Source organism: Oratosquilla oratoria, chromosome 33, assembly GCF_046742065.1.
Source record: "Oratosquilla oratoria isolate Oo_2021 chromosome 33, ASM4674206v1, whole genome shotgun sequence".
Classification (NCBI taxonomy): Eukaryota; Metazoa; Arthropoda; class Malacostraca; order Stomatopoda; family Squillidae; genus Oratosquilla; species Oratosquilla oratoria.
The window spans coordinates 25,053,041-25,063,040 of NC_134809.1; positions in this window are offsets into that span (position 1 = coordinate 25,053,041).

A 10,000-nucleotide genomic window follows, 5' to 3' on the forward strand; every position below is an offset into this window, starting at 1 on the left:
TGAGCGTTGCTTTTTCCACGGGTACGAAATAAGGAGAGGTTGTCAGGAGCAAGAATGAAAATAACACAGAAAAATGCATAGAGAAAGGCGTGGTCTACAATATACCATGTGGTAGTTGCCCGTTAGGATATCATGGAGAGACGGGAAGATCAGTAGGGCTACGAACATATGAACACAAAAATAACGTCAGAGCTCACAGAACCTCCAACTCGCTAGTGGTTCATTTAGACCGATGTGACTCATCTTCCAGATTGGAATAGGATAGAGGTGCTCCACAAAGGTCTAGGGAAAAAGAAAAGAAAAATAATGGAGGCACCCTACATCACTTCCCACCCCTGCATCAACCATAGGAATGGGTTTATGAAATTAGCAAGAGCAGCAAGCACTTTAATCATCAAAGAGGTCAAGAGGACGATTGAGAACGAAGGGAGAAGCGGCATGGTCGGAGTCACCTAAGAACTATTGAGAACAGATGAGGATATGGAGGCAGATGGAGGGAGAGGAACATGGCAAAGATGAAGTATATAAGTTGTTCATTTTCTGAGATTGTATGTAGAAGAAGAGAAGACTGGAAAAGATGCCTTCAGGCTGCATCAAAATATCATTCATACATACTCCCTCACCCCCATCCCCTACCCACTCTCTTCCATGCATCATAGCATCATCCATATACAATCACTCTCCACTCACCCCTATCATCTGTCTTCTCCCTTCCTTTCTCAACAGACATTCCCCTTTTTGCCAATGCTCCTTTTATCACATCCATCCATCTCATCCTTGGTCGCCCCCTCATATTCATTCCCCCTACCTCTGTTTTCCACACCTCTTTTACTAATCTTTTTTCACTCATTCTTTTCATGTGTCCAAACCATCCTAATACTCTTTCATCAACCCTATCTCCCAACCCCCTTTCCACCCCCGCGGTCCTCCTCACCTCCTCATTTCTCACCCTATCCAGCCTAATAACCCCTATCATACTTCTCAGGCATTTCATCTTTAGCACATTTAAACTCTTTCTCTCTTCCTCTCTTATGTTCCATATTTCTGCCTCATTACAGTGCTGTCGGCACAATCACTCCTTCATATAATATCCTCTTAGCATCCATTCCCAAACGTCTATTTCTCATTACAGTTTTTAATCACCTAAGGCATTCACTTGCTTCTCTCAATCTATATTCTACCTCCACCTCTACTCCTCCCTCTCCCATCATTCGCACCCAAGTATCTAAAGCTATCCACATCCTCCAGTCTCTCTCCCTTAATACTCATTTCCAATTTGCTGCCCTCCTCTCCCCTCGTACATCTCATCACCTTACATTTATCCACATATATCTTCAACTTCCTTCTTTCGCACACCTTCCCAAAATTCGTCACGAACTTATAAACATATATATATATATATATATATATATATATATATATATATATATATATATATCTAAATATCGATCGGTGGGTGTGTGTGTGTGTGTGTGCGTGTGTGTGTGTGTGTGTGTGTGTGTGTGTGTGTGTGTGTGTGTGTGTGTGTGTGTGTGTTTACTCGCTTCACATAGCAACACTTTTTTATTCACTTTGGCACCTTGTGGCACCATTGTGGCACTCCACATTTCATCAGTCGAGGCCAAAATAACATCAATGCAACACATCAGCGCGAGAATCCCCTGATGGCCACTGAAGTTCAGGCGTGCGGGATATAAAACCCAACGCTCGTATATTCCCTTTCTCTCTTTATATCTCTCTGTGTCTCTCTCGTTCTCTATTTTCTTTTCTGTCCCGTCTATGTCTCGCTATTTTTTTTTCAAGTATCTGGATGACTGTGTCTGTCCACATCTACATCTTTGTTTTTCTGGCTGCCTGTTTATGTTTATCTGTTTGTGTTTCCTTGTCTATCTGCGCCAGTATGTCTGTCTATATCTGCCTTCCTGTATCTACCTGTCTGCCTTCCTGTATTTGCCTGTCTGCCTGCCTCTGTTTATCTGATTATGTTCGCCTATCTGTTTGTCAGTCTTTCTCTCTTTGTGTATGTGTGTGTCTGTCTATTTATCTTTGTTTGTGTGTCTGCATTAGGCGATGTTTTTCTTGTCTTTGTTTCTCAGGGTTTAGAGTACCTGTAGTCCTGAATATGTTGATGAGGAAGTCAAAGACTTTCAGACAGTACCAAACTCGAAGACCACTGGCCCCATGTCCTTCACAAGAACACGGATCCAGAGGTCTTCTCACGAGCTCCCATTCCCCCTCTTCACCCACCCATCGTCCCTATACACCTGTAGCCCCTAGGAACAAGTCTTCAGCAGTGCCAAAGCCCCTTTTCAGTGAAGAAAAACATCCTTACAACAACAACAACAACAACAACAACAACAACAACAACAACAACAACAACAACAACAACAACAACAACAACAACAACAACAACAACAACAACAACAACAACAACAACAACAACAACAACAACAACAACAGCAACAACAACAACAACAACAACAAGCAACACGATCCAATCCATCTTCATTGAAAAACGTCTCTACAGCAATAACAAATACGTACAACTCTACCTCCCGAATGATGATCGTGTCTCATAGAAAGGCATCTAGAAGGGCTAGATATAACTATTACAAAATGTCTTATGGACTCCTACTCTACGTCCTTATGACTCTCCAAAAAATGTGTTATTAAGACTAAATAAAAAAAATCTACGACGAGTTGAACAATGACACTGTGGCTGTAGAAATTGCCTCACTAGACGTTGAAAGCTGATTCACGAACATTCCATTGCAGATAACTATTGATATCATTCTAACTTTTATCGAAGAGCACAGTGGTCTTCCAAAACCTTCTATGCCCAAACGCAAGGGGAAAATACTCAGTACTTGTAACGCCAAACTTCCTTTCAGGTGTACAAAAGATGAAATGTATATACAATCACGAGCAAACAACGTTTTGCACCGCCCAGAGATTTTCATAATAAAAAATACAAATGTTTTGTCTGACAACGTTTATTTCATGTTTTCAAGAAGATGACCTAACTGTAATCTAAAGAGTACGCAGGAAAATATATCACGTACTCGACAAATGAAGGGAAAAAAATCACATTGACGTTGTGAGAAATGTATCGTAGGTCAAGACTTTTGCACGTGACTGTACAGTACAGCGTTGGGATCATTTCCAGGTGGCCTCATCAGTAAGGCCTTCGAGTTCGCTGTTGAGGGCCTGGCTCGCAAGATGGCGATGTGAGACCACAAATCCTCTGTTACTATACAACAGACCTCTTTACCTATCCCCCTTACAAAGAACTTCTTCGTACTCTGAACCTCTATTTGCAGTAGATTTCAAATATTAGGGTTATGTAAAAAAAATTAACACCCGTGGTATACTTTGTAAATGTACTACTGGATTTCCAGAATGCTACAGGTAATTACATAAGCAATTTTTACCGCAGTAATTTCACTGATATATACAAGAGTGATAATGTGATACATGGATGCTATCTTCGGAAATCCCTGGCCTCATTGTGAGGACAGAGATATCTGGATAGCTATTTACCGTACAAATACACAAGACTTACTCCACGATTGCGAAAAAAAAATAATCTAGGCGATATGTATATATATATATATATATATATATATATATATATATATATATATATATATATTCATATTTGTAATACGCTCAGGTCTTCTCCCTCCTCTCCATCCCCTCTCTTCTCTTCCTCTCTCTCAGTCTCCAATTCCTCTTTTTCTCTTCTCTCTCATATTCGATTCCCCTCTTTATATTTCCCTGTTTCCCAATCTCTCCACTCTCATTCTCCCTTTACTCTCTCCTTTCCTCCCTACCCTCTCTTCCTCATTCCCTCTTTTCTTTCCTTTTTTCGTCACTTTTTTCTCTCCCTCTCTCTTTCTCTTCCTTCCTATTTCCTTCTATCCCAATTTTTTCAGTCCTCTCTCTCTCTCTCTCTCTCTCTCTCTCTCTCTCTCTCTCTCTCTCTCTCTCTCTCTCTCTCTCTCTCTCTCTCTCTCTCTCTCTCTCTCTCTCTCTCTCTCTCTCTCTCTCTCTCTCTCTCTCTCTCTTTCTTTCTCCCTCCCTCCCTCCCTCCTTTTCTTCTTCCCTTCTTTCCTCCTTCCCTCCCTCCCTCCTTCCCTCCCTCCCTTCCTCCTTCTCTCCGTCTCTCTCTCTCTCTCTCTCTCTCTCTCTCTCTCTCTCTCTCTCTCTCTCTCTCTCTCTCTCTCTCTCTCTCTCTCTCTCTCTCTCTCTCTCTCTCTCTTTCCGTTCCCCAACCCCCCGTCTCTTTCCCTCTCTCTCCGTCCCTCCCTTCCTCCCTGCCTCCCCGGTCCCGCTATCGGCTCCAGCATCAGAGCCTCTGGCAACGGCGTCGGGCTCAACTCATTTCGCGGGGCTCGTAAAAGGATCGTATCCTCCGTCACTTTATTCCACTGACCTAATAAAAGACGGGAGTTGTGGTTTTATGAGGGACATTAGCGTTCGACCCCGAATCGACCCCCTGAATCGACCCTGAGGATCAGGGGGGAAACCAACCCCCTTACCCCCTTTCCTCTCTCTTCCTTCCTTCCTCCTGCGCTCCCTTTTCCTTCCACTTCACTGTGGACGCTCGATTCTGGAGGAACGTATAGCCTAATCTTTTCTGTGTGTAGACATATGTACACGTGCGCGCATGCATGCACACACACACACACACACACACACACACACACACACACACACACACACACACACACACACACACACACACACATATATATATATATGTGTGTGTGTATATATATATATGTATATATATATATATATATATATATATATATATATATATATATATACACCAAAATATAGACATGCGTGAGCACACACACACACAAACACACACACACACACACACACACACACACACACACACACACACACACACAAACACACACACACACACACACACACACACACACACACACACACATACAGAGAGAGAGAGAGATGCAGAAGAAGGAGGCAGAGGTAGATGGGAGAGAAGGAAAAAGGGGTTGAGAGAGAGACATCAGAGAAAATGAAGAAGAGGAAGGAAAGTATGGGAAGGAAACCGGGTAGGAAGGTTGAGTGGAGAAACGAAGGAATTGAGAGAGGGTAGAGACAATAGGGAGGGGTGGGAGAGAAGAGAGGGAAGGGAAAAGAAAGGCACGAGAGACAGGAGGAAGAGAAGGGAGAGGAGGGAAAGGAGGGAGAGGAGGGAAAGGAGGAAGAGGAGGAAAAGAAGGGAGATAAGGGTAGGAGGGAAGGGAGGGAGATGAGGGGGAGGAGGGAGATGAGGGGGAGGAGGGAGATGAGGGAGAGGAGGGAGGGGAAGGAGGGAGAGGATGGGGAGGGATAGGAGGGAGAGATAGGACGAGGGAGAGGAGGGAGAAACGGGAGAGATGGAAGAGAAGGGAGAGCAGGGAGAGCAGGGAGAGCTGGGAGAGAAGGGAGAAGAGGGAAAGAAGAGGAGGAGGGAGAGGAGGGGATGGAGGTAGAGGTGGAGAGGAGAGAGGAGGGAAAGAAGGGGTAGGAGGAAGACGAGGGAGAGGAGGGAGAGGAGCGAGAGGAGGAAGAGGAGAGAAAGGAGGGGAGGAGGGAGAGAATGGAGAGAAGGGGGAGGGGGAGGAGGGGGAGGAGGGGGAGGAGGTAGAGGTGGAAAGGAGGGAGGAGGGAAAGAAGGGGTTGGAGAGAGACGAGGGAGAGGAGGGGGAGGAGGGAGAGGAGGGAGAGGAAGGGAGGAGGGGAGGAGGGAGAGGATTGAGAGAAGGGGAGGGGGAGGAGGGGTAGGAGGAGGAGCAGGGGAGGAGGGAGATAAGGGAAAAGAGGGACAGAAGGGAAAGGAAGGAGAGGAGGGAGAGGAGGGAGAGGAGGGGGAGGAGGGAGAAGAAGGTGAGGAGGGGGAGGAGGGAGAGGAGGGAGAAGAAGGAGAGGAGGGAGAGGAGGGAGAGGAGGGAGAGGAGGGAGAGGAGGAAGAGGAGGGAGAGGAGGGAGAGATGAAGAGGAGGGAGAAGAGGGAGGTGAGGGAGAGAAGGGAGATGAGGCGTTGGGTTGAAGACGAACTATATTTGGTTTTGTGAAAGTTGAGAAAGAGAAAGAAGTTGATAATGGAAAGAATGGAAGGGAAATGAAAGATAAAGAGATCGGAAAGAGGAGGCGGAGGCAGAAGGGAAGGAGGTAATGGAGGAGGGTAGGGAGGAGGAGGTAAGGTAAGAATAGGGAAGAGAAAGGGAAGGAAGGGGGAAAAAGTAAGGGGATGAGGAAGAAAGGGAGGAAGAGGGAAGGGATGAGGAAGGAAAGGAGAAGATGGAAAAGGAGGAGGAGGGAGGAAAGAAAGGAGGAAGTGGGGAAGAATGGAAGATAATAGGAGGGAAGAGAGGAGGAGAGAAGAGAGGGAGTAAGGAAGGAGGAGGGAAGGGAAGAGAAAAGGAAAGAGAGAGGGAGGAAAAGAAGCGGAGAGAAAGAGGAGAGGAGGAGGAAGGGGAGAAATAAAAAGAATGAAAAGAAGGAAGAAAAAGAGGAGAAAAAGGGAAAGGGGAAGAGGAAGGAAGGAAGGAAGAATGAATGGTTGAGGAGGAAGGAAAGGAGAGATGTGGAAGAATATGTATAGAAGGAAGAGGAAAAGGAGAGGAGGAAAATAGAAGAGGAAAATGAAGAAAACGAAAAATGGATGAGAAACTAAGAGTGACGAAGAGAAGAATAAAAGAAAAGGAAATGAGGAAAAAGAGCAAAAGAGAGAGAGAGAGAGAGAGAGAGAGAGAGAGAGAGAGAGAGAGAGAGAGAGAGAGAGAGAGAGAGAGAGAGAGAGAGAGAAAGTTGAGGAGAGGTAGAGAAGTAGAGGTAGATGATGAAGAAGGTGAGGAAGAAGAGGTAGATATATTACTGAAGTAGATCATGTATCTTTATCTGAGTGGTGTTACTTAACTAAATTAAATCACCTGGTGCTAGCCAGAATAAAGTATTCAAAGTTTGCCAAATGGACCTAAAAATTCGTAGCAATATCTGAGGTCTAGTGGGAAGTATCTTGGCTAAAAAAGATGCATGAATAAAATGATAAATAGATAAATAACTAAATAAGTTAATGAATAAATAAACAATCAAATAAATATATAAATAAATAAATAAATATGTAAATGGATAGATATGTTGACAAAAACAGATAAATAAGTAAATACATAGAAAAATAAATTAATCAACAATTAATAATTGAATAAATAAATGAATAGAATGCAAATGAATAAACAATATATAAATATACATAAATAAAGAATATACGTGTAAATAAATATAGATTTAACAAGATAAATAAGTTAGTTAATAAATAAATTAATCAATTAATTATCTAATCAAAAAATCAATCAATCAATAATCCAATACATAAATAAAAAATAAATAAACAAACAAATAAGTAAATGAGTACATAGATGAATGTGTGTGCATATATATATATATATATATATATATATATATATATATATATATATATATATATATATATATATATTTATGTATATATGTACAACACTGAATGGGTCCCATTGATAAGAGATACATCTTAACAACCACAATGCACTTTAATTCTAAGCCATCAACATCGGGAGACCCGATGTTGATGGCTTAGAATTAAAATGCCTTATGGTTGTTGATATATATATAATATATATATATATATATATATATATATACATATGTATATATATATATATATATATATACACATATATATACATATATATATATATATATATATATATATACACATATATATACATATATATATATATATATATATATGTATATATATATATAGATAAATATATATATATATATATATTACATAAATGAATAAATAAAATTTTGACAAATCAAACTATATAAATCCTCCGGAATGAAGAGATTATCCTCAATGACTCTAATTCCTAAATATCCTGAAACCCTCCTCACGTTAATAAAATCACCAGCCGGCAGACTGAGCAAAAACAACCAAGAACGTCACAGGGTTTATAACATGTGGTTTAAGCGGGGACCGTGATTGGCCTCCTGTGATTGGTCCGATGATAGTGAGTGGAGGAAACGATTGGTCGGTGGATGAGGGACGAGTGATTGGGTGTTTAGAACGGGATTGGTTTGCGGATGAGGTTGTGATTGGTTATCTAGAGGTGAAGAGGTTTTGTCCTTTGTACCAATCACGTGAGTTGATTCAGTGGAGTTTCAGAGAAAAGAGAGAAAGAGAGGAGAGAGAAAGAGCAAAGAGAAAAGAGGAGAATAGATGAAAAAGAGAAGAAAGTCTGAAAAAGAGTTAGAAAGATAGAGCTTGAGAAGAGGAGATAGATAGAAAGAGAAAGAAAAATATGAAGAGTAAAGGCAGATGATTAGAATAACAAAAAAAGAGAAGAATTTTTAAAAAGAATAAAATATAGAAATAGAGAAAAAGATAAATGAAAGAGAAGGACAGTAAAGGAGAAAGAGTTAAATATACTGTCAAAAATACAGAGGAAATACAAAAAAAAAATAAAGAGAGAAACGAAAGTTTGAAAGACAGGAAAATAGGCAGATAGAGAGAGAGAGGAAAAAGAAAAAGAAAGAGACAGACAATAAGGTAGAGATATGAATAGACAGAAAGAGACAGAAATAAAGAAAAAACATAAAAAGAGAATGGTGAAAAAACAAAAGAAAGTCTGAAAAAGAGGAAGATAAAGTGAGAATAAAGAGAAAAGGGAAACGGACAGACACACAAACAGAAAGACAGACAGTCAGACAGAGAGACAGGAATCAAGAAGACGAATGGAGTGGATGGAGGAAAGGGGAATAAACGGGAATAAGAGAAACTGAAGGAGAGACATAGCCATACGAAGAAAGGAATTATTTGAAATCAAAGGATTGGGAACATGAGAGAATGGGTGATTAAACAAGGTGGAGGAAGAAGGGAGAAGAGGAAGGAAGGAACGAACAGAAGAGGAGAGAAATGGAGGAGAGATCTAAGTGGAATAGAATACACTTATATGAAATATATTCTTAGTGGAATTTTCTTTATTGATCTTACAGAAGGAAGACTTGGAAGACAGTTAGACATTTTAAGCAGAGACACTTAATAGCAATCGACCATTTTGACTTCAGTTAAGAAATTCTGAGTTTAGAACGAACCTTCAAGATGAAGACCAGAGACTTTGTATGAAGACCAAATATTTCGAGTTCAGGGGATGAAGACACTAAGAGTAGGAAGACGTTGACTGAAGGATATATGCATTTAATGGAAGAGTGAAACGAGGCCCGGACACTTCGAGTAAGAGATATATGCTTTCAGTTCAAGACACCTCCAGAAGAAAAGGCAGACACTTCAGGAGAAGAGCAAGAAGGCTAAGTGGAGAGCAGACACTGTGAACGGAGGACGAACATCTCAAGTGGTGGTCATGCGTCTCGAATGGAGGAGGGGAGGAAGAGAAGGAGGAGGGGAAGAAGGACGAGGAGGAGTAGGAGGAGGAGAAGGAGGAAGAGGAAAAAAGGAGGAAGGGGAGGAGAAGGACGAGGAGGGGAGAAGGAGGCGGAAGAAGAGGATTAGGAGGAGGAAGAGAAGGAAGAAGTGGTTGAGGAGGAGGAAGAGGAGGAGGAGGGAGAGGAGGTGGAGGAGGAGAAGGGGAGGAGGAAGAAAAAAAGGAGGAAGAGGAGGAGAAAGAGAAGGAGGGGAGAAGAAAGTGGAAGAAGAGGAGTAGGAGGAGGAAAAGGAGGAAGTTGTTGAGGAGAGGGAGGAGGAGATGGAGAATGAGGAGGAGGAGGAGGAGGAGGAGGGAGTTCTTACAGAGAAGCAAAATCCGGGGACGCAAATGGAGGAAAGGAGGAGGAAGCTGAGAAAGAGTAACAAAAGTATTGAGGAAATGTGGAGTTGTGGAAGGAAGGAATACAAAGGAATACTAAGAAATGTGGAGTTGTCTGACAAGAAGCTTACTCCATACATGGAGAGATCCTCCATATCCCTACAGGTTCTCAA